Source organism: Salmo salar, chromosome ssa20 (genome assembly GCF_905237065.1).
Source record: "Salmo salar chromosome ssa20, Ssal_v3.1, whole genome shotgun sequence".
Lineage (NCBI taxonomy): Eukaryota > Metazoa > Chordata > Actinopteri > Salmoniformes > Salmonidae > Salmo > Salmo salar.
Genome location: NC_059461.1, coordinates 40412175 through 40438662, shown reverse-complemented (window position 1 = coordinate 40438662; position 26488 = coordinate 40412175). Strand labels below are relative to the sequence as shown.

Sequence of the window (26488 nt, the reverse complement as noted above, 5' to 3'; positions counted from 1 at the left end):
CTCTCTCTGGTCGCATCTTTCTCTCTCTGGTCGCATCTCTCTCTCTCTGGTCGCATCTCTCGCTCTCTGGTCGCATCTTTCTCTCTGGTCGCATCTTTCTCTCTGGTCGCATCTTTCTCTCTCTGGTCGCATCTCTCGCTCTCTGGTCGCATCTCTCGCTCTCTGGTCGCATCTCTCTCTCTGGTCATCTCTCTTTCTCTGTGGTTACCTCTTTCTCTCTGGTCATCTATGTCTCTCTGTGGTCAACTCTCTCTCTCTCTCTCTCTCTTTCTCTGTGGTCACCTCTCTCCCTCTGGCCTCTGGTCATTTCTCTCTGTAGTTACCTCTCTATTTCTGGTCATCTCTCTCACTGGTCAGCTCTCTCTGTTGACCTCTCTCTCTGTACTGCTCTCTTTCTCTGTGGTCACCTCTCTCTTCTTAACCACATCTCTCTTTCTCTGTGGTCACCTCTCTCTTTCTTTCTCTGATCACCTCTCTCTTTATGATCAACTATTTCTCTCAGGTCAGCTATTTCTCTATGGTCACCTCTCTCTCTCTGGTCACCTCTCTCTCTGGTCACCTCTCTCTCTCTCTGCTCTCCTTTCTCGCTCTGGTCATGTCTATCTCTCCGGTCACATCTCCCTCTTTCTCTGGTCTACGCTCTTTCTCTGGTCTCCCCTCTATCTCTGGTCTCCCCTCTCTCTCTGGTCACCTCTCTCTGGTCTCCTCTTTCTCTGGTCACTTCTCTCTCTGGTCACTTCTCTCTGGTTACCTCTCTCTCATATTTTAACTTCTATGGGCTACGTGGGACGCTAGCGTCCCACCTGCGGGACACAGCCAGTGAAATATCAGGGCGGCAAATTCAAAAACAACAAAAAGACATAATTCAACTTTCTCAAACATACTATTTTACACCATTTTAAAGATACACTTCTCCTTGATGTAACCACATTGTCAGATTTCAAAAAGGCTTTACAGCGAAAGCAAAACATTAGATTATGTTAGGAGAGTACATAGACAAAAATAATCACACAGCCATTTTCCAAGCAAGGACATGTGTCAATAAAACCCAAAACACAGCTAAATGAAGCACTAACCTTTGACGATCTTCATCAGATGACACTCCTAGGACATTATGTTACACAATACATGTATGTTTTGTTCGATAAAGTTCATATTTATATCCAAAAACAGCATTTTACATTGGCGCATGATGTTCTGAAAATGTATTCCCACCAAAACCTTCCCGGTGAATGTGCACATCAATTTACAAAAGTACTCATCACAAACGTTGACAAAATATATAACAATTATTTAAAGAATTATAGATATACTACTCCTGGATGCAACCGCTTTGTCAGATTTGAAAATAGCTTTACGGAGAAAGCACATTTTTCAATATTCTGAGTACATAGCTCAGCCATCACGGTGAGCTATACAGACACCCGCCAAGTTCGAGGCAACCTAAACTCAGAATTAGTATTAGAAATATTCTCAATCCTTTGCTGATTTTCATCAGAATGCACTCCCAGGACTGCTACTTCCACAAAAAATGTTGTTTTTGTTTCAAATAATACACATTTAAGTCCAAATACCTCCGTTTTGTTCGTGCGTTCAGAGCACTATCCAAAGGCATAACGCGCGAGCGCAGTACCAAAGACGAAAAGTCAAAATGTTCCATTACCGTACTTAGAAGCATGTCAAACGCTGTTTAAAATCAATCTTTATGGTATTTTTTACGTAAAATTGCAATAATATTCCAACCGGACAATAGCGTATTTATTCAAGGAGAAAAAGAAGGAACGGCGCTGTCGCGTGACCGCGCATATCCAATCCCTTTGTCCACAGGCAGTCCACTCAGAAACTGAGCTCCTATTATCTGCCCAGTAACAGGAGAAGGCTGAAACAACATTCTGAAGGCTTTTGACAGCCAATGGAAGCCTTAGGAAGTGCAATGTAACCCCACAGATACTGTAGTTTTGAAAGTGACTAGAAAGAAGAACTACAATTCTCAGATCCTCCACTTCCTGGTTGACTTTTTCTTTGATTTTTGCTTGCCATATGAGTTCTGTTATACTCATAGACACGATTCAAACAGTTTTAGAAACTTCAGAGTGTTTTCTATCAAAATCTACTAATACTATGGATATTCTAGTTTCTGGGCCAGAGCAGTAACCTGTTTAAATTGGGTATGTTTTTCATCCAGCCGTGAAAATATTGCCCCCTAGCCCAGACAGGTTAAGAGAGGCTCTCTATCACTTTCTCTTTCTCTCTCTCTCCCTCTCTCGCATGCGTGCGCACACACACACAGACACACACACACACACACACACACACTTCGGTTCTCTCAATCTGTTTACAACTCCACCTTCCACCACCAAGGTTATCCCACAGGAACTCAATCTTTGTGTGTGTGTGTGTGTGTGTTCGTGTGTGCATGCGTTCATGCATGTTTGTGCTTGTTTCTTGTCTCATTCTGGACCACCAGAAAATACATCAATCAGTTTTTTTTTATCCAACCTGCCTCGCTAGTTCGGCTTCTCAGGGCATGGATATTGGTGTACACACACACACACACACACACACACACACACACACACACACACACACACACACACACACACACACGCTTGCAGAGTGAGAGAGGGCAGGGGCATTCTCTTGGTCAGCCTCTGATCTAAATTAATGCAGCCGACCCAGTGTGTGTGTGTGTGTGTGTGTGTGTGCTCTTGCCCTCTTTCTGCCCTCTAGTTAATGATTTTCCTTGATTGTGTCCCTACTAAAATGCCCCCGCCCTCTCTTCGTGTCCCACTCAATCTGCTCCCCATTTCCATGTGCCTCTCCAGCTCAGCCACATATTAGTGCCTGGCTCATTTCTGTTCCCCTTCCTTTGATTCAGTTTGACTGAAACATGAGATCAATAAACCTCACCTCACATAACCTCTTTCTCCCACACCCCCCCACCCCCCCCCCAAAAAAATAGAAAGTCTAATAGTTAAAACCTATCCAGACTTGTGGTAGATGGAATATCTTTTAGATTTTCTCCACACAGACTTCAAATGTTATGTCCACTTTTTAGCTACAAAACACAATTAGAAGAAGCTGCATTGTGTAACCTTGTGTCACAGCATAACAAGGTCTTCTTTACCCATACGATTCTCACACAGTGCCAGATGTTCTCTACTGACCTGGTCAATTAGTCCAGTGTGGTATTTATTGAACCTGATATTGTCCCTAGTAACCTGGTTGCTACTGTACATTGTACATGACCTCAGTCAGGTGACCTGCTCCCTTTGATCATTACTGTCCCTCTCTCCCATGTCAATCAGAGGTCCCATGCTGTCAGTGCCGGCAGAGGCCTCAGATGTTTTGTGGCTGTTGATATGGAGGTCCCATAGCTTCTATGTAATCTCTAGGCCTATTAACTGACACGTTCTGTGTGTGGTTGTTCTAGATAACTACATCAGGGGGCAGTCATACTGTGTCTGTTACTAGGGTAACGCTACAGTCAGCCTCATACTGTTACGCTGTAGTGTGTGCACCTGTGTCTGCTGATGCTGCAGGTTTGAACCCACAGCACCATCTAACTCAGTAATTCACTCAGCCATAATCCTGAGAACATACCTAGTTCCATTCTAAAGGGGATTGGCCAGAACATACCCAGTCCCATTCTAAAGGGGTTTGACCAGAACATACCCAGTCCCATTCTAAAGGGGTTTGACCAGAACATACCCAGTCCCATTCTAAAGGGGTTTGACCAGAACATACCCAGTCCCATTCTAAAGGGGTTTGACCAGAACATACCCAGTCCCATTCTAAAGGGGTTTGACCAGAAAATACCCAGTCCCATTCTAAAGGGGTTTGATCAGAACATACCCAGTCCCATTCTAAAGGGGTTTGATCAGAACATATCCAGTCCAATTCTAAAGGGGTTTGATCAGAACATATCCAGTCAAATTCTAAAGGGGTTTGACCAGAACATACCCAGTCCAATTCTAAATGGCTTGACCAGAACATACCTAGTCCAATTTTAAATGGTTTGATCAGAACATACCTAGTCTAATTCTAAATGGTTTGACCAGAACATACCCAGTCCAATTCTAAATGGTTTGACCAGAACATACCCAGTCCAATTCTAAATGGTTTGACCAGAACATACCTAGTCTAATTCTAATTGGTTTGACCAGAACATACCCAGTCCAATTCTAAATGGTATGACCAGAACATACCCAGCTCCATTATAAGGGCTTTTGTCAAGACATATTTTCTGGTTCAGTAATGAAAGGTGTATCTGTGATGGCTTTACAGACGGGAACCAGAAGTGGCTTACACTGGGGTTTGATCATACTGCGGCCTGGGAGGAGGGACATAAGACTGTGTAGCGTCTTATGTCCCTCCTCCCAGGCCACAGTATGATCAAACCCCAGTGTAAGCCACTTCTGGTTCCTGTCTGTAAAGAGCAGAATGGACCTGCTTTAGATTAGAGACGTGACAGCTAGACCTGGAATACAGCAGCAACAGTTGGGTCTTCTGTTGTTACTGGGGTATACAGTTGAAGTCGGAAGTTTACATACACCTTAGCCAAATACATTTAACCTGTTAGGGCTAGGGGGCAGTATTTGCACGGCTGGATAAAAAAATGTACCCGATTTAATCTGGTTACTAATCCTACCCAGTAACTAGAATATGCATATACTTATTATATATGGATAGAAAACACTCTAAAGTTTCTAAAACTGTTTGAATGGTGTCTGTGAGTATAACAGAACTCATTTGGCAGGCAAAACCCTGAGACATTTTCTGACAGGAAGTGGATACCTGATGTGTTGTATTACCTTTAAACCTATGCCATTGAAAAACACAGGGGCTGAGGAATATTTTGGCACTTCCTATTGCTTCCACTAGATGTCACCAGCCTTTACAAAGTGTTTTGAGTCTTCTGGAGGGAGATCTGACCGAACAAGAGCCATGGAACGATGATGGCCCATTAGACACCTGGCGCGCGAGTTCATGTTGGGTACCCTCGTTCCAATACGTTATAAAAGAGAATGCATTCGTCCACCATGAATATTATTCATGTTCTGGTTAAAAAAGGCCCTAATGATTTATGCTATACAACGTTTGACATGTTTGAACGAACGTAAATATATTTTTTCCCCTCGTTCATGACGAGAAGTCCGGCTGGCTTAGATCATGTGCTAACAAGATGGAGATTTTTGGACATAAATGATGAGCTTTTTTGAACAAAACTACATTCGTTATGGACCTGTGATACCTGGAAGTGACATCTGATGAAGAGAATCAAAGGTAATGGATTATTTACATAGTATTTTCGATTTTAGATCTCCCCAACATGACGGCTATTCTGTATCGCAACGCGTATTTTTCTGGGCGCAGTGCTCAGATTATTGCAAAGTGTGATTTCCCAGTAAGGTTATTTTTAAATCTGGCAAGTTGATTGCGTTCAAGAGATGTAAATCTATAATTCTTTAAATGACAATATAATATTTTACCAATGTTTTCTAATTTTAATTATTTAATTTGTGGTGTTGACTTGACTGCCGGTTATTGGAGGGAAACGATTTCCTCAACATCAATGCCATAGTAAAACGCTGTTTTTGGATATAAATATGAACTTGATAGAACTAAAAATGCATGCATTGTCTAACATAATGTCCTAGGAGTGTCATCTGATGGAGATTGTAAAAGGTTAGTGCATCATTTTAGCTGGTTTTATGGTTTTGGTGACCCTGTCTTTGAATTGACAAAACATTACACACAACTCTTGTAAATGTACTGTCCTAACATACTCTAAATTTATGCTTTCGCCGTAAAACCTTTTTGAAATCGTAAAACGTGGTTAGATAAAGGAGATGTTTATCTTTCAAAGGGTGTAAAATAGTTGTATGTTTGAAAAATTTGAATTTTGACATTTATTTGGATTCAAATTTGCCGCTCTTGAAATGCACCTGCTGTTGATGGAGTGCACCACGGGTGGGACGCTTGCGTCCCACCTAGCCCATAGAGGTTAAACTCAGTTTTTCACAATTCCTGACATTTAATCCTAGAAGAAATTCTGTGTCTTAGGTCAGTTAGGATCACCCCCTAATTTGAAGAATGTGAAATGTCAGAATAATAGTAGAGAGAATAATTTATTTCAGCTTTTATTTCCTTCATCACATTCACAGTGGGTCTGAAGTTTACATACACTCAATTAGTATTTGGTTGCATTGCCTTTAAATTGTTTAACTTGGGTCAAACTTTTCGGGTAGCCTTCCACGAGCTTCCCACAATAAATTGGGTGAATTTTGGCCCATTCCTCCTGACAGAGCTGGTGTATCTGAGTCAGGTTTGTAGGCCTCCTTGCTCGCACAAACTTTTTCAGTTTTCTATAGGATTGAGGTCAGGGCTTAGTGATTGCCACTCCAATACCTTGACTTTGTTGTCCTAAGCCATTTTGCCACAACTTTGGAAGTATGCTTGGGGTCATTGTCCATTTGGAAGACCCATTTGCGACCAAGCTTTAACTTCCTGACTGAGGTCTTGAGATGTTGTTTCAATATATCCATAAAATGTTCATTCCTCATGAAGCCATCTATTTTGTGAAGTGCACCAGTCCCTCCTGCAGCAAGGCACCCCCACAACATGATGCTGGCACACCTGTGCTTCACGGTTGGGATGGTGTTCTTCGGCTTTTAAGCCTCTCCCTTTTTCCTCCAAACATAACGATGGTCATTATGGCCAAACAGTTCTATTTTTATTTCATCAGACCAGAGGACATTTCTCCAAAAAGTACGATCTTTGTCCCCATGTGCAGTTGCAAACCGTAGTCTGGCTTTTTTATGGCAGTTTTGAAGCAGTGGCTTCTTCCTGCTGAGTGGCCTGACGAACGTGGTAACTTTAGGCGTTTGGAAATTGCTCCCAAGGATGAACCAGACTTGTGGTGGTCTACAATTTGGTGTTTATACTTGGGCACTATTATTTGTACAGATGAAAGTGGTACCTTCATGCGTTTGGAAATTTCTCCCCAGGTTGAACCACTCTACAATTTCTTTCTGAGGTCTTGGCTGATTGGCTTGGCTTTTGATTTTCCCATGATGTCAAGCAAAGAGGCACTGAGTGTGGAGGTAGGCCTTGAAATACATCCACAGGTGCACCTCCAGTTGACTCAAATGATGTCAATTAGCCTATCAGAAGCTTCTAAAGCCATGACATGATTTTCTGAAATGTTCCAAGCTGTTTAAAGGCACAGTGACCTTAGTGTATGTAAACTTCTGACCCAGTGGAATTGTGATACAGTTAATTATAAGTGAAATAATCTGTCTGTAAACAATTGTTGGGAAAATTACTTGTGTCATGCGCAAAGTAGATGTCCTAACCGACTTGACAAAATTATAGTTTGTTACCAAGAAATTTGTGGAGTGGTTGAAAAACAAGTTTTAATGACTTCAACCTAAGTGTATGTAAACTTCTGACTTCAACTGTATATACACACAGACACACACCTGGTTACGATGTTGTATAGCGTTACAGCAAGAATGGGAATGGGTTTAAAGCTCTCGGGTAATGACCTAACATTATTTAGGAGAATTTAATAAGTGGAATCCGTATCTAATATGCCTGTAAATAATGAGATAAGGGACTGTAGTGTGTGTCTGTTACTGTGTGTCTGTGCATGTCTGTGTTTGAATATTCCATTTAATATGCCAGTAAATAATGGTTAAACCCTGACTGCTAGGGCAGATAGAACTAAACTAATTAAGTGCATATTTTTAAGTGCACTCCCTAGTCTCACAGAGTGGTTACAAGGTTGATCACTACTTGACCTCCTTCTCATAAGAAGTGTAGCTGGCTATCAGATGGAATAAGTTGTTTAGTTAAGAGTTAGAGGGTGGCGGGGGGTAGAGAGAGAGAAAAGGGGATAGAGACAGAGTAGGAGGTAGTGAGAGAGATGGGGATAGAGACAGAGTAGGAGGTAGATACAGTGAGAGAGAGGGGGATAGAGACAGAGTAGGAGGTAGACACAGTGAGAGAGAGGGGGATAGAGACATAGTAGGAGGTAGAGCATGAGAGAGAGGGGGATAGAGACAGAGTAGGAGGTAGACAGAGTGAGAGAGAGGGGGATAGAGACAGAGTAGGAGGTAGACAGGGTGAGAGAGAGGGGATAGAGACGGAGTAGGAGGTAGAGAGAGTGAGAGATTTTGAAGTTGGAATTTTATTTTAGCTGAATTTGAATTTTGAATTTTATTAGGATCCCCGTTTGTCACGTCCTGGCCAGTATAAGGGTTAATTAGTATTGTAGTTTGGTCAGGACGTGGCAGAGGGTATTCGTTTTATGTGGTTCGGGGTGGTGTGTTTGTTAAAAGGGTGTTTGATTTAGTATTTCCGGGTTTTGGTTTATGTTTAGGTATTTCTATGTTTAGTCTAGTGTGTCTGGTTCTATGTTGAGTTAATTGGGGTTGGACTTCCAATTGAAGGCAGCTGTTTGGTGTTGCCTTTGATTGGAAGTCCTATATTAGTTGGGTGTGTTTGTCTTGTATTTTGTGGGTGATTGTTCTGTGTTTAGCCTAGTGCCTTACCAGACTGTCAGTTTGTCAATCGTTCGTGTTTTTTGTTTGTTGTTTTGTATTCATTTTGAAGTGAATAAATGTTCAAAATGAACAATCACATACCTGCTGCGTATTGGTCTACCTTTTCCGACGATGATTTCGTTATATCGTCAGAAGACGAAGAAATCCCTGACACCGTTAGCTGACGCCACGGCTTCCTGAGAGAGAGGGAGAGAGGGAGAGAAAGGATGCATGAATGCATGCTCATACACACTCCCAGCAAATGTTATTAGGACCCCTATTAGCTGATGCCATGGCTTCCTTAGAGGGAGAGACAAAACCAAAAGCATAAACAACAAAAATGGGTCACAGCTCCTGCAGCTTTGTCGCACGCTGGGTATGTACATAGTCAATCGATGGCTTCGAGGGGACTCGTTTGGTAGGTACACCCATAGCTCATCTCTTGGCAGTAGCACTGTAGACTACTTTATCACTGACCTCAACCCAGAGTTCTTCAGAGCATTTACAGTCAGCCCACTGACACCCCTATCAGATCACAGCAAAATCACAGCCTACTTGAACAGAGCAATACTCAATCATGAGGCATCAAAGCCAAAGGAACTGAATAATATTAAGAAATGCTATAGATGGAAGAATGTAGTTTGGAAACCTACCAAAAAAACAATTAGGCAACAACAAATTCAATCCCTTTTAGACAACTTCCTGAACAAAACGTTCCACTGTAATAGTGAAGGTGTAAACTTGGCAGTAGAAAATATTAACAGTATATTTGACCTCTCAGCTTCCCTATCAAATCTAAAAATCATAAATAGAAGACCCGAAGAAAACGAACAACAATGACAAATGGTTTGATGAAGAATGCAGAAATCTAAGAAAGAAATTCAGAAACCTGTCCAACCAAAAACATAGAGACCCGGAAAACCTGAGTCTACGCCTTCACTATGGTGAATCACTAAAGCAATACACAAATACACTATGGGGAAAGAAGGAACAGCACGTCAGAAATCAGCTCAATGTGATTGAAGAATCTATAGACTCTAACCACTTCTGGGAAAATTGGAAAACACTAAACAAACAACAACACGAATAATTATCTATCCAAAATGGAGATGTATGGGTAAACCACTTCTCCAATATTTTTGGCTCTATAACAAAGAACAAGCAGAAAAAACATATACAGTGCCTTGAGAAAGTATTCGACCCCTTGAACTTTTCGACCTTTTGCCACATTTCAGGCTTTAAAGATATAAAACTGTAATTTTTTGTGAAGAATCAACAACAATTGGGACACAATCATGAAGTGGAACGAAATTTATTGGATATTTCAAACTTTTTTAACAAATAAAAAACTGAAAAATTGGGCGTGCAAAATTATTCAGCCCCCTTAACCTCTCTAGGGTAGGTGGCACCAAATCATCCCACCTACGTAACAGCCAGTGTAATCCCGTGGCGCGTTATTCAAAAACCTCAAAAATGCAAAAACTTCAATTTTTCAAACATATGACTATTTTACACCATTTTAAAGACAAGACTCTCGTTAATCTAACCACACTGTCCGATTTCAAAAAAGCTTTACAACGAAAGCAAAACATTAGATTATGTCAGCAGAGTACCCAGTCAGAAATAATCAGACACCCATTTTTCAAGCTAGCATATAATGTCACATAAACCCAAACCACAGCTAAATGTAGCACTAACCTTTGATAATCTTCATCAGATGACAACCCTAGGACATTATGTTATACAATACATGCATGTTTTGTTCAATCAAGTTCATATTTATATCAAAAACCAGCTTTTTACATTAGCATGTGACTAGCATGTGACTAGCATTCCCACTGAACACTGCCGGTGAATTTACTAAATTACTCACGATAAACGTTCACAAAAAGCATAACAATTATTTTAAGAATTATAGATACAGAACTCCTCTATGCACTCGATATGTCCGATTTTAAAATAGGTTTTCGGTGAAAGCACATTTTGCAATATTCTCAGTAGATAGCCCGGCATCACAGGGCTAGCTATTTAGACACCCAGCAAATGTAGTACTCACCAAAGTCAGATTTACTATAAGAAAAATGTTACTACCTTTGCTGTCTTCGTCAGAATGCACTCCCGGGACTTCTACTTCAATAACAAATGTTGGTTTGGTTCAAAATAATCCATTGTTATATCCAAACGGCGGCGTTTTGTTCGTGCGTTCAAGACACTATCCGAAAGGGTAAATAAGGGTGACGAGCAAGGCACAATTCGTGACAAGAAAATTGTAAATATTCCATTACCGTACTTCGAAGCATGTCAACCGCTGTTTAAAATCAATTTTTATGCCATTTTTCTCATAAAAAAGTGATAATATTCCGACCGGGAATCTGCGTTTAGGTAAACAGACGAGAGAAAATAAAGCATTCGGTCGACTCGGGCACGCGCCTAAGCCCATAGTACTCTGATCGGCCACCTGCCAAAAGCGATAATGTGTTTCAGCCAGAGCCTGCCTCGATATCGTTCAGCTTTTTCCCGGGCTCTGAGAGCCTATGGGAGCCGTAGGAAGTGTCACGTTAGAGCAAAGATCCTCAGTCTTCAATAAAAAGAGCCAAGATGAAACACAACTTCTCAGACAGGCCACTTCCTGCATGGAATCTTCTCAGGTTTTGGCCTGCCATTTGAGTTCTGTTATACTCACAGACACCATTCAAACAGTTTTAGAAACTTTAGGGTGTTTTCTATCCAAAGCCAATAATTATATGCATATTCTAGTTACTGGGCAGGAGTAGTAACCAGATTAAATCGTGTACGTTTTTTATCCGGCCGTGTCAATACTGCCCCCTAGCCCTAACAGGTTAACCTCTTACATCTAGACGTTCCGCTAGCGGAACACCTGCTCCAATATCCAATGATAGGCGTGGCGCGAATTACAAATTCCTAAAAAATACAAAAACTTCCATTTTTCAAACATATGACTATTTTACAGCATTTTAAAGACAAGACTATCCTTTATCTAACCACACTGTCCGATTTCAAAAAGGCTTTACAGCGAAAGCAAAACATTAGATTATGTCAGCAGAGTACCCAGCCAGAAATAATCAGACACCCATTTTTCAAGCTAGCATATAATGTCACAAAAAACAAAACCACAGCTAAATGCAGCACTAACCTTTGATGATCTTCATCAGATGACAACCCTAGGACATTATGTTATACAATACATGCATGTTTTGTTCAATCAAGTTCATATTTATATCAAAAACCAGCTTTTTACATTAGCATGTGACGTTCAGAACTAGCATACCCCCCGCAAACCTCCGGTGAATTTACTAAATTACTCACGATAAACGTTCACAAAAAACATAACAATTATTTTAAGAATTATAGATACAGAACTCCTTTGTGCAATCGAGGTGTCCGATTTTAAAATAGCTTTTCGGTGAAAGCACATTTTGCAATATTCTGAGTAGATAGCCCAGCCATCACGGCTAGCTATTTAGACACCCACCAAGTTTAGCCCTGACCAAACTCCGATTTACTATTAGAAAAGTTTGATTACCTTTGGTGTTCTTCGTCAGAATGCACTCCCAGGACTGCTACTTCAATAACAAATGTTGGTTTGGTCCCAAATAATCCATTGTTATATCCAAATGGCGGCGTTTTGTTCGTGCGTTCAAGACACTATCCGAAGTGTAAATAAGGGTCACGAGCATGGCGCATTTCGTGACAAAAAAATTCTAAATATTCCATTACCGTACTTCGAAGCATGTCAACCGCTGTTTAAAATCAATTTTTATGCCATTTTTCTCGTAAAAAAGCGATAATATTCTGACCGGGAAAGCGTGTATACGTACAAAGAGAGAGAAAATAAAAGCATGGGATCCCCTCGTGCACGAGCCTGAGTTTCATAGTACTGTGACTGGCCACTCTCCAAACGCGCTACTTTTTTTCAGCCGAGCCTGCAAAGCCACGATTCAGCTTTTTGCCGCCTTCTGAGAGTCCATGGGAGCCGTAGGAAGTGTCACGTCACAGCAGAGATCCCCTGTAATGGATAGAGATAATCAAGAAGGGCAAGAAATTGTCAGACAGGGTACTTCCTGTACAGAATCTTCTCAGGTTTGGGCCTGCCAAATGAGTTCTGTTATACTCACAGACACCATTCAAACAGTTTTAGAAACTTTGGAGTGTTTTCTATCCAAAGATAATAATTATATGCATATTCTAGTTTCTGGGCAGGAGTAATAATCAGATTATATCGGGTACGTTTTTTATCCGGCCGTGAAAATACTGCCCCCTAGCCATAACAGGTTAATATGGGCACATATTTTTTCCGAAATTGTCAATACTGCCCCCTATCCTTAAGGAGCTGTAAGAGGTTAACCTCTTGGGGCTAGGTGGGACGCTAGCGTGCCACCCGTGGTGCACTCCATCAACAGCAGGTGCATTTCAAGAGCGGCAAATTTGAATCCAAATAAATGTCAAAATTCAAATTTGCAATGGGTTCTTTAACCTGTTGGGTCTAGGGGGCAGCATTTGCACGTCTGGATAAAAAAAATGTACCCGATTTAATCTGGTTACTAATCCTACCCAGTAACTAGAATATGCATATACTTATTATATATGGATAGAAAACACTCTAAAGTTTCCAAAACTGTTTGAATGGTGTCTGTGAGTATAACAGAACTCATTTGGCAGGCAAAACTCTGAGACATTTTCTGACAGGAAGTGGATACCTGATGTGTTGTATTGACTTTAAACCTATCCCATTGAAAAACACAGGGGTTTAGGAATATTTTGGCACTTCCTATTGCTTCCACTAGATGTCACCAGCCTTTACAAAGTGTTTTGAGTCTTCTGGAGGGAGATCTGACCGAACAAGAGCCATGGAACGGTGATGTCCCATTAGACACCTGGCGCTACTTCATGTTGGGTACCCTCGTTCCAATACGTTATAAAAGACTATGCATTCGTCCACCTTGAATATTATTCATGTTCTGGTTAAAAAAGGCCCTAATGATTTATGCTATACAACGTTTGACATGTTTGAACGAACGTAAATATATTTTTTTCCCCTCGTTCATGAAGTGAAGTCCGGCGGGCTTAGATCATGTGCTAACAAGACGGAGATTTTTGGACATAAATGATGAGCTTTTTTGAACAAAACTACATTCGTTATGGACCTGTGATACCTGGAAGTGACATCTGATGAAGAGAATCAAAGGTAATGGATTATTTACATAGTATTTTCGATTTTAGATCTCCCCAACATGACGACTAGTCTGTATCGCAACGCGTATTTTTCTGGGCGCAGTGCTCAGATTATTGCAAAGTGTGATTTCCCAGTAAGGTTATTTTTAAATCTGGCAAGTTGATTGCGTTCAAGAGATGTAAATCTATAATTCTTTAAATGACAATATAATATTTTACCAATGTTTTCTAATTTTAATTATTTAATTTGTGATGCTGACTTGACTGCCGGTTATTGGAGGGAAACGATTTCCTCAACATCAATGCCATAGTAAAACGCTGTTTTTGGATATAAATATGAACTTGATAGAACAAAAAATGCATGCATTGTCTAACATAATGTCCTAGGAGTGTCATCTGATGGAGATTGTAAAAGGTTAGTGCATCATTTTAGCTGGTTTTATGGTTTTGGTGACCCTGTCTTTGAATTGACAAAACATTACACACAACTCTTGTAAATGTACTGTCCTAACATACTCTAAATTTATGCTTTCGCCGTAAAACCTTTTTGAAATCGTAAAACGTGGTTAGATTAAGGAGATGTTTATCTTTCAAAGGGTGTAAAATAGTTGTATGTTTGAAAAATTTGAATTTTGACATTTATTTGGATTCAAATTTGCCGCTCTTGAAATGCACCTGCTGTTGATGGAGTGCACCACGGGTGGGACGCCTGCGTCCCACCTAGCCCATAGAGGTTAACAAACACAAACACACCCCACAGAGCCCCAGGACAGCAATACAATTAGACCCAAGCAAATCAGGAGAAAACAAAAAGATAACTACTTGACAAATTGGAAAGAATAAACAAAAAAACGGAGCAAACTAGAATGCATTTTGGCCCTGGGCAGAGAGTACACAGTGGCAGAATACCTGACCACTGTGACTGACCCAAACTTCAGGAAAGCTTTGACTATGTCCAGACTCAGTGAGCATAGCCTCGCTATTGAGAAAGGTCACCGTAGGCAGACCTGGTTCTCAAGAGAAGACAGGCTATGTGCACACTGCCCACAAAATGAGGTGGAAACTGAGCTGCACTTCCTAACCTCCTGCCCAATGTATGACCATATTAGTGACACATATTTCCCTCAGATTACACAGATCCACAAAGAATTCGAAAGCAAACCCAATTTTGATGAACTCCCATATCTACTAGGTGAAATACCACAGTGTGCCATCACAGCAGCAATATTTGTGACCTGTTGCCACAAGAAGAGGTCAACCAGTGAAGAACAAACACCATTGTAAATACAACCCATTTTTATGCTTATTTATTTTCCCTTTTGTACTTTAACCATTTGTGCATCGTTACAACACTGTATATATACATTATATGACATTTGTAATGTCTTTATTCTTTTGGAACTTCTGTGAGTGTAATGTTTACTGTTAATTTTTCATCTTTATTTCACTTTTGTATATTATCTACTTCACTTGCTTTGGCAATGTTAACATGTGTTTCCCATGCCAATTAAGTCCCTTGAATTGAATTGAATTGAATTGAGAGAAAGAGAGGTGGAGTGTGTCTCCATTACCTTCTCTCTGTAGTCACACCTCTTGCTAGAAAAATGATGGGATTCTTTCCTCTCCTCCCTTATCTCTCACTTTTTCACCTTACCTTTTCTTGAGTATCACTTCATCTATTTTTCAGACAGGAAATCATTATCAGTCAGGAAAGACAATTTCCTCCTCCTATGATCTCTACTTTGTGAAGTGTCTGTTGGAAGTGAGTGTGTGTGTGTGTGTGTGTGTGTGAGAGAGAGAGAGAAGATGATCTGTGTAGTGTATAAGGAGAGAGAGAGAAGAGGATCTGTGTAGTGTGTGAGGAGAGAGAGAGTGCACATGTCAGGTGACCAGGATCTCTTGTCTCTCAATATAACCAGAATATTTCCAGGGTCGCCTATTGGTCGCCTATTGAAACCCCATTGCAACATGGGTACTTGCACTGACCAAATAAAACTGTCCATCTTCAAATGTAGATGTGGCTATGCTACTAAAAGGCTTCTCTGGAATGAGGTGCTTATCTGGGTAAAGTAATTATTCTTGGTATTCTTCTTTTTGGAATAGCAGGGATTGAAACTGATCTTGGTGTGTCACTGACCCTCCTAGTCTACTGAGCCACAAGTGATCTCTGTATAACCCCTAACTGAGCATGCAAGGTTTCCAGAAAACAGAGTTGGCGGCTTCCTGAATAAAAACTATTCCGTTATTCATGTGTCTTTCGTAATTTTTCATAGGAATTTATTTGGAATCCACAGAAATCTCAGACCAATTCTGAGCCCATTTATTTATACTGTCTATTTTCTTTCATATTGCGCGTTTTGAGTATGTGTTACTGTGTGTATGTGTGTGTTGCTTGGTGTGTGTATTTATTTGTACAAGCCTACGTTTCCCTACTCTCCCCTTACATTAATGATACTTCTGGGTCATATATTTCATTAAGACAGGCCGTACTGTATATCTTTATAATGAGTTGAGGGAAATGAAAGAATGTCCAGGTTTGTCTTTTGGCAGAATCCTCTATCTCACCATGCCTGAGAAGAATGCCCTCATGGATTTCTACTAGTTTAATATTGACCTAAAATGTAATTGTGTTTGCCCGGGTGTATGTCTGTTCACTTGTTTGAGTGTGTGTGACCATGTGTTACCTTACGTATGGTATGTGTATGTGTATGTGAGTAACACTATCACAGATAAATGTGTTTTTATTTCCCATTCCTTATTGAAATTGTGTTAGAAAGATGTGGCCCGAGTAAATTTGTCTTGGTTTGTTTGCTTGAAGGCGTATTTGCCTTAGTTTCTATGTGTGTGTGTCTGTGGGTCCGTGTGTGTGCGTGTGTGTGTGTGTGTGTGTGCATGTATTTGTGTTGCTTTGCTTCTCTGAGCCCAGTGTGGCAGGCCAAGTTGATCTTATCTGTAGTTCTCTCTCTCTCTCCATACAGTTGGTGTGTACAGTACAACCTACAATAGCTTCACCTCAGGGCACAAAGAGAGTAAAGCAATTTTCACCCTGGACCAAATCAACTCCTACAGTTAACATAAATAATAAAAAACATACATCACCCATCTGTAGCCCAGCGTTGTCTTTGGATAGATACCCACACATATAGACTGAGTGTACAGTGAGGGGAAAAAAGTATTTGATCCCCTGCTGATTTTGTACGTTTGCCCACTGACAAAGAAATGATCAGTCTATAATTTTAATGGTAGGTTTATTTGAACAGTGAGATACAGAATAACAACAAAAAAATCCAAAAAAACGCATGTCAAAAATGTTATAAATTGACTTGCATTTTAATGAGGAACTAAGTATTTGACCCGTCTGAAAAACATGACTTAGTACTTGATGGCAAAACCCTTGTTGGCAATCACAGAGATCAGACGTTTCTTGTAGTTAGCCACCAGGTTTGCACACATCTCAGGAGGGATTTTGTCCCACTCCTCTTTGCAGATCTTCTCCAAGTCATTAAGGTTACGAGGCTGACATTTGGCAACTCAAACCTTCAGCTCCTTCCACAGATTTTCTATGGGATTAAGGTCTGGAGACTGGCTAGGCCACTCCAGAACCTTAATGTGCTTCTTCTTGAGCCACTCCTTTGTTGCCTTGGCCGTGTGTTTTGGGTCATTGTCATGCTGCAATACCCATCCACGACCCATTTCAATGCCCTGGCTGAGGGAAGGAGGTTCTCAAGATTTGACGGTACATGGCCCCGTCCATCATCCCTTTTATTCTGTATCTCACTGTTCAAATAAACCTAGCATTAAAATGATAGACTGATCATTTCTTTGTCAGTGGGCAAATGTACAAAATCAGCAGGGGATCAAATACTTTTTTCCCTCACTGTACCAAACATTAGGAACACCTTCCTAATATTGGTGTTGCCCCCCCCCTCCCTTTGCCCCCAGAACAGCCTCTACAAGGTTTGGAAAGCATTCCACAAGGATGTAAGGCCCATGGTGACTCCAATGCTTCCCACAGTTGTGTCAAGTTGACTGGATGTCCTTTGGGTGGTGGACCATTTCTTGATACACACAGGAAACTGTTGAGCGTGAAAACCCCAGCAGTGTTGCAGTTCCTTACACAAACCAGTACACCTGGCACCTACTACCATACCCCTTTCAATCTTGCCCATTCACGCTCTGAATGGCACACATACACAATCCATTTCTACATTTTATCAAGGCTTAAAAAACATTTAACCTTTTCCCTCATCTACGCTGATTGAAGGGGATTTAACAAGTGACCTGGGTTCACCTGGTCATTCTGTCATGGAAACTGAAGGTGTTCTTAATGTTTTGTATACTCAGATACACACAGATAGATACACACAGATAGATGCACACAGATCGATGCACACAAATAGATGCACACAGCGAGATGCACACAGAGAGATAAACACAGAGAGATACACACTCATGGATTCACAGTGTAACCTAGGGTCGGGTAAGAGAGCAAATGAAGGGGGATAGTGTATAATATGGTTGTCTACATGCAATGCATTCTGTGGAAGCAGTGTTCCTGTATTGTGTAAGTGCCCATGGCCAATGGTTTCCAATGGGGCGTTGGTGTAGATCAGGACTCTTCAACCGTGTTCCTGGAGAGCAGTAGATTTTCACTCCAACCCTTGTAACTAACCTGATTCATCATATCAATCAACTAATTATTAGAATCAGGTGCACTAGATTAGGGCGAAAACCTACAGGACGGTAGCTCTCCAGGAACAGGGTTGGAGTTAGGACTGGGAGTGAAGATGGAAACGTAAGCAACTTAATTTTCCACACAGACCATCCCCTGGCATGGCACAGTGCTATAAGAGCACACTACCCCTATCCCAAAAGAGAGGGCATTTGCCCAGGGTGGAAACTCTGAATATAATACATTGAGGAAATTGAAACAACCTCTGTCAATATCTGGAACAGTAATAGTGCAGGGCATCCTCATGCAGTATCAGCAGGATTTTTACGGGATCGAAGAGAGAGCACAAAAGGAAAAGCTCTCTCTCTCAGTGACGACTCCCCCATCCTGAGTGAGTCCGATCAAACCTCATCCTCAAACTGCCCTGCAGACCAGCAGCCCCAAATGGAGAGTGACCCCCCCCCCCCAGCACTGAACAGGCCCAGGTCCCACATCTGCACTGCTCCACCATTGTTGAGGGAGATACAGTTGAAGTTGGAAGTTTACATACACTTAGGTTAGAGTCATTAAAACTCATTTCTCAACCACTCCACATATTTCTTGTTAACAAACTATAGTTTTGGCAAGTCGGTTAGGACATCTACTTTGTGCATGACACAAGTAATTTTTCCAACAATTGTTTACAGACAGATTATTTCACTTATAATTCACTGTATCACAATTCCAGTGAGTCAGAAGTTTACATACACTAAGTTGACTGTGCCTTTAAACAGCTTGGAAAATTTCAGAAAATTATGTCATGGCTTTAGAAGCTTCTGTTAGGCTAATTGTCATCATTTGAGTCAATTGGAAGTGTACCTGTGGATGTATTTCAAGGCCTACCTTCAAACTCAGTGCCTCATTGCTTGACATCATGGGAAAATCAAAAGAAATCAGCCAAGACCACAGAATCAAAATGTAGACCTCCTCAAGTCTGGTTCATCCCTGGGAGCAATTTCCAAACGCCTGAAGGTACCACGTTCATCTGTAAAAACAATAGCACAGAAGTATAAACATCGTGGGACCACGCAGCCGTCATACCGCTCAGGAAGGAGACGCGTTCTGTCTCCTAGAATGAACGTTCTTTGGTGCAAAAAGTGCAAATCAATCCCAGAACAACAGCAAAGGACCTTGTGAAGATGCTGGAGGAAACAGGTACAAAAGTATCTATATCCACTGACAAGCGAGTCCTATATCGACATAACCTGAAAGGCCACTCAGCAAGAAGAAGCCACTGCTCCAAAGCCACCATAAAAAAGCATGACTACGGTTTGCAACTGCACATGGGGACAAAGATCGTACTTTTTGGAGAAATGTCCTCTGGTCTGATGAAACAAAAAGGAAACTGTTTGGCCATAATGACCATTGTTATGTTTGGAGGAAAAAGGGGGAGGCTTGCAAGCCGAAGAACACCATCCCAACCGTGAAGCACGGGGGTGGCAGCATCATGTTGTGGGGGTGCTTTGCTGCAGGAGGGACTGGTGCACTTCACAAAATAGATGGCATCATGAGGCATGAAAATTATGTGGATATATTGAAGCATCATTTCAAGACATCAGTCAGGAAGTTAAAGCTTGGTCGCAAATGGGTCTTCCAAATGGACAATGACCCCAAGCATACTTCCAAAGTTGTGGCAAAATGGCTTAAGGACAACAAAGTTGAGGTATTGGAGTGGCCATCACTAAGCCCTGACATCAATCCCATAGAACATTTGTGGGCAGAACTGAAAAAGCATGTGCGAGTAAGGAGGCTTACAAACCTGACTCAGTTACACCAGCTCTGTCAGGAGGAATGGGCCAACATTTACCCAACTTATGGTGGGAAGCTTGTGGAAGGCTACCTGAAAAGTTTGACCCAAGTTAAACAATTTAAAGGCAATACTACCAAATACTAATTGAGCGTATGTAAACTTCTGACCCACTGGGAATGTGATGAAAGAAATAAAAGCTGAAATAAATCATTCTCTCTACTACTATTCTGACATTTCACATTCTTCAAATAAAGTGGTGATCCTAACTGACCTAAGGCAGGGAATTTTTACTTTGAATAAATGTCAGGAATTGCAAAAAACTGAGTTGAAATGTATTTGGCTAAGGTGTATGTAAACTTCCGACTTCAACTGTACATTCACAAAGCTGGAGAGAGAGATGGTCCACACACTCCAGACAGAACAGACTCACAAAACAGAGCAGCACAACAACACCCCCCCTATGAGACCCTTAGGGCTGAATGTCGAGATAAAAGGCTGTCTGAGAAAGCTGGCTGCATTACGGACTGAGGTGATATGTTTTTCAGCAGCAGGGACTGGGAGACTAGTCAGGATGCAGGGAAAGATGAACGGAGCAAAGTACAGAGAGATCCTTGATGAAAACCTACTCCAGAGAGCTCAGGACCTCAGACTAGGGTGAAGGTTCACCTTCCAACAGGACAATGACCCTAAGCACACAGCCAAGACAACAAAGGAGTGGCTTCGGGACAAGTCTCTGAATATCCGTGAGTGGCCCAGCCAGAGCCTGGACTTGAACCCGATCGAACATCTCTGGAGAGACCTGAAAATAGCTGTGCAAGGACACTCCCCATCCAACCTGACAGAGCTTGAGAGTATCAGCAGGGAAGAATTTGAGAAACTCCCCAAATATACAAGCTTGTAGTGTAATTCCCAAGAAGACTTGAGGCTGTAATTGCTGCCAAAGATGCTTCAACAAAGTACTGGGTAAAGGGTCTGAATACTCATGTAAATGTAATATTTCAGTTTTTATTTTTAATACATTTGCAAAAATGTCAAAAAAACTTGTTTTTGCTTCGTCATTGTTTGGGATTGTGAGTAAACTTATGAGAAAAAACAAACAATTTAATTAATCAATTTTAGAATAAGGCTGTACGCAACAAAATGTGGAAAAAGGCGAGAGGTCTGAATACTTTACGAATGCACTGTATATTTATGAAATGGAGAGGTCGACATGAGGGCATACTTTGCTGTGTGTGCCTGTGTGTGTGCCTGTGTGCGTGTATTGTGTATGTGGTGTGTGTGTTTGTCTGTGTGTGTAATCTGTGGTATTGATTCTGTCAGTGCAGGTCTGATAGGTTGAAATTACGTTTACTTAATACAAGGCAGCTCATCTCATTGAGACTGGGCCAGTCTCAAGCTTTGACCTGACCAGCACCTGACCTCATGCTCCACTTCTAGAGACAATTATGCATTTACACCACTACACTGTATTTAGCCTCACATACGCATATTTCAACAAAATCTCACAGATTGACACCTTTTGACTTCAGGGGCATTAATTCCAAATGGTTAAGGTCAGAATTAAGGTAAGGGTTAAGCAAAAATAAATAAAGCGCCTAGCACTGAACATGCAACTATCGGAGCCAGAGCTCAAGGGTTACGCCCAGCCACCATCCGTGTCTACAACACTCTAGCAAACCTACTTGATGGTATTAGTGCTCTCCTTTGCCCCTAGTTTTGAATGCATCACCCGATGTCCTGGGGACCTGGACAAACGTTGAATATCACATTGAATCTTTAGTGACCTGGCTGTATATTTAGGATCCAGGGGGTCATCTTTGCAAGGAGATCTAATAGTTTATTTTAGAAATGTGATTAATTATGGATGAACACATTTAATTCTGCATGGTCACAGGGTTAGATCCGCATGGTTTCAGGGTTAAAAGAGAAACAACTCAAAGGTTAATAGTTTAGGTGTGAATTCCGAGTGGTTAAGGTTAGGGCTGTGGTTTGGGTAAAGCTTAAAACAAAATAATGAAAAACAACGTGCCGTTTCCATCAACCATCATCAGTTATTCTCACGGCTTGCTAGAGCATTGTGAACTGTGGTGGTGCAGTGATATAAGCAGTGCACTCTGGCTCCAAGCCTTGTGAGTTCACGCACAGTGATTGACAATCGATTAAGTGTTTTTTTGGTGAGCGGCGATGAAGGCAATTTAGATCAATGCTATTCAGGGAAACCAACATTAAGGCTAAGTACATAAGAGAGCGTGCAGTCAAAGGCTGACTTTGTCTTTCACCTCCTCTTTCATCCCTCTTTTATCCCCCTCTCATCCTTCACTCATTAGTGATGGCGTGAGTGTGTTGAGAACAAAGCCAAGACACTCCTAATCGATCACAGAGCAGCACTCCACTTCTCCATCTGCCCAGAAATTGACAGGTTGAGGATTGATTGGAAAGGACAGGCCTTGCTTGTGTGTGTGTGTGTGTGCGTGTGTGTGTGCATGTGTGTGTGCGCGCACATACGTGTTTGTTTCCAAACACACTGAAGCTATTCAAACTGTGCTACTAAGAAACAAAAAGGGCCATGGTCCAAAATGAGAGGTCTGTGTTTCACTATGAACACAGTAATACACACACATGTAGGGACACAGTGGATCACACAGCGACATCCTCTGATCAGTGGTGGAAAAAGTACCCAATTGTCACACTTGAGTAAAGGTAAAGATACCTTAATAGAAAATGACTCAAGTAAAAGTTAAGATAGTACTTGAGTAAAAGTCTAAAAGTATTTGGTTTTAAATTTTATTAAGTATCAAAAGTAAATGTAACTGAAAAAAATATACTTAAGTATCTAAAGTAAAAGTACAAGCATAAATAATTTCAAATTGCTTGTATTAAGCAATCCAGATGGCACAATTTTCTTGTTTTTTTAAATGTATGGATAGCCAAGGGCACACTACAATTCTCAGACATAATTTCCAAACAAATAATGTTTGTTTAGTGAGTCCTCCAGATCAGAAGCAGTAGGGATGACCAGGGATGTTCTCTTGATAAGTATGTGAATTGAACCTTTTACCTGTCCTGTTATTTTCTTTAAGGAATGTAGTTAAGTGAAAGTAGTCAAAAATATAAATAGCAAAGTACAAGATACTACCAAAAGAACAAGGGTCCCATACTCCCAAAATACTAGCTTCTCAGGTCTCTCTCTCTCTCTCGCTCTCTCTCTCTCTCGTTGACCCAAACCCTGCTTCATTCATTATGAATTGTCCTAGTTTTATTTTAGAGGAATCTGTGTGCCTGTGCGTGCGTGGGCTTGTTTGTGTTACTTGCTTGCATGTGTGTAGTCTGTTCATAATCGTCATCATGTCAGCTGTGGTACAGCTTTCTATTATCCATACCGTCACCCAGAATAAACCTTTACATTCAAAGGGCTTTATTGGCATGGGAAACATATTTTAACATTGTAAAGCAAGTGAAATGGATAATAAACAAAAGTGAAAAAAATTATAAAAAATGAACAGTAAACATTACACTCACAAAAGTTCCAAATGAATAAAGACATTTCAAATGTGATATGTCTATATACAGTGTTGTAATGATGTGCAAATAGTTAAAGTACAAAAGGGAAAGTAAATAAACATAAATATTTCTCTCCCTATCTCTTCCTCTCTCTCTCATGTCGATAAGCATTTGGCTGCATAAGTGACATTGTGTTAATTTCTTCTATGTCTCCATAGCTCTGATAGCGACCGATCAGTCCAGCAGTACCATAGAGACAGTGGATGCAGGCTGGTGTAAAGAGATCACTGACCAGGGAGCTACACAGACTGCTAAGAGCAGCAAGTCACTACACTACCTATCAGCTTGAAGTCCTTGAAAAAGCCAAACGCCTTAAAGGGTCCTTCATCTTCATCACTGAGGATTTCTCAGATGCAGTCTGTCATAGAATAAATGAACTAATACCAGCTATGAAGGCTGCAAGAGAACGAGGTGACATAGCATATCTGAGGTATGACAAACTGATTGTTCACCCTCCCTCCCAAGGAGTTAGGAGGAGACACACACACACACACACACACACACACACACAAGGAGTTAGGAGGAGACACACACACACACACACACACACACACACACACACACACACACACACACACACACACACAGAGTATCTCTCACTCAGATTCCAACTGCTGATTCATGTTTGGACATATAATTACTGTAAATCTACCAAATAAAGGTCTGTTAATTGCTCACTTGAATATATGCAGTTTAACCTGTTGGGGCCAGGGGGCAGTATTTGCACGGCCGGATAAAAAACGTACCTGATTTAAACTGGTTACTACTCTTGCCCAGAAACAACAATATGCATATAATTAGTAGATTTGGATAGAAAACACTCTAAAGTTTCTAAAACTGTTTGAATGGTGTCTGTGAGTAATACAGAACTCATATGGCAGGCCAAAACCTGAGAAGATTCTGTCAGGGATTTCTTCGTCGGAGGACGATATGGCGAAATCATCATCGGAAAATGGGGACCAATATGCAGCAGAGTTGAGATGGTTAATTTTGAACTTTTAATAAATTCCAAAACGAACATACAAAATAACAAACACGAACGCACGATACACTGACAGTCCTGTTAGGTTTACACACACTAAACACGAAACAATCTCCCACAAATACACAGACAAACACACCCAACTAATATAGGACTTCCAATCAAAGGCAACACCACACAGCTGCCTTCAATTGGAAGTCCACCCCAATTAACTCAACATAGAAACAGATCAACCAGACTACACATAGAAATACATCAACATAGACCATAACTCAAAACCCGGAAATAATAAATCAAACGCCCTCCTAACTAACACACCACCCTGAACCACATAAAACAAATACCCTCTGCCACGTCCTGACCAAACTAAAATGACAATTAACCCTTATACTGGACAGGACGTGACAGATTCCATACAGGAAGTGCCCTGTCTGACAATTTCTTGTCCTTCTGTTGCATCTCTATCGAAAATACAGCATCTCTGCTGTAACGTGACATTTTCTAAGGCTTCCATTGGCTCTCAGAAGGCGCCAGAAAGTGGAATGGGGTGTCTGCTGTCTCTGGGCGAAGAACAGCAGGAGAATTTGTGAGTGGTCAGCCTGGGGACAGTGACACTGGAGATGCGCGTTCATGAGAATTCTCCATTTTTTTCTTTCAGCCTTTGAATGTATACAACGTCACCCGGTTGGAATATTACGCTATTTTACAAGACAAATAGCATAAAAATGGATTTTAAACAGTGTTTGACATGCTTCGAAGTACGGTAATGGAATATTTTGAAATGTTTTGTCACGGAATGCGCTCGCGCGTCACCCTTCGGATAGTGACCTGAACGCACGAACAAAACGGAGCTATTTGAATATAACTATGGATTATTTGGAACCAAAACAACATTTGTTGTTGAAGTAGAAGTCCTGGGAGTGCATTCTGACGAAGAACAGCAAAGGAAATCCAATTCTTCTAATAGTAATTCTGAGTTTGGTGAGCCCCAAACTTGGTGGGTGTCAAAATAGCTAGCCATGATGGCCGGGCTATGTACTCAGAATATTGCAAAATGTGCTTTCGCCGAAAAGCTATTTTAAAATCACACACCGCGATTGCATAAAAGAGTTCTGTATCTATAATTCTTAAAATAATTGCTATGTATTTTGTGAACGTTTATCATGAGTAATTTAGTAAATTCACCGGAAGTTTGCGGTGGGTATGCTAGTTCTGAACATCACATGCTAATGTAAAAAGCTGGTTTTTGATATAAATATGAACTTGATTGAACAAAACATGCCTGTATTGTATAACATAATGTCCTAGGAGTGTCATCTGATGAAGATCATCAAAGGTTAGTGCTGCATTTAGCTTTGAAAATGGCTGTTTGATTATTTTTGACAGGGTACTCTCCTGACATAATCTAATGTTTTGCTTTCGCTGTAAAGCCTTTTTGAAATCGGACAATGTGGTAAGATTAACGAGAGTCTTATCTTTAAAATGGTGTTAAATAGTTGATTGTTTGAGAAAATTGAATTGTGTCCAGGACACAGGTACACAGGGTGGGGTCGATACCCAGGGTCTCGAGCTTAATGACGAGTTTGTAGGGTACTATATTGTTAAATGCTGAGCTGTAATCGATGAACAGCATTCTTACATAGGTATTCCTCTTGTCCAGATGGGTTAGGGCAGTGTGCAGTGTGATTGTGATTGTGTCGTCTGTGGACCTATTGGGGCGGTAAGCAAATTGGAGTGGGTTT

At 41.0% G+C, this 26488-nt stretch overlaps 1 pseudogene; it reads left to right on the top strand.

Moving 5' to 3' along the window:
• LOC123729168 (F-box/LRR-repeat protein 17-like) overlaps positions 1-26488 on the top strand; it is a 761340-nt pseudogene that overhangs the window by 703585 nt on the left and 31267 nt on the right.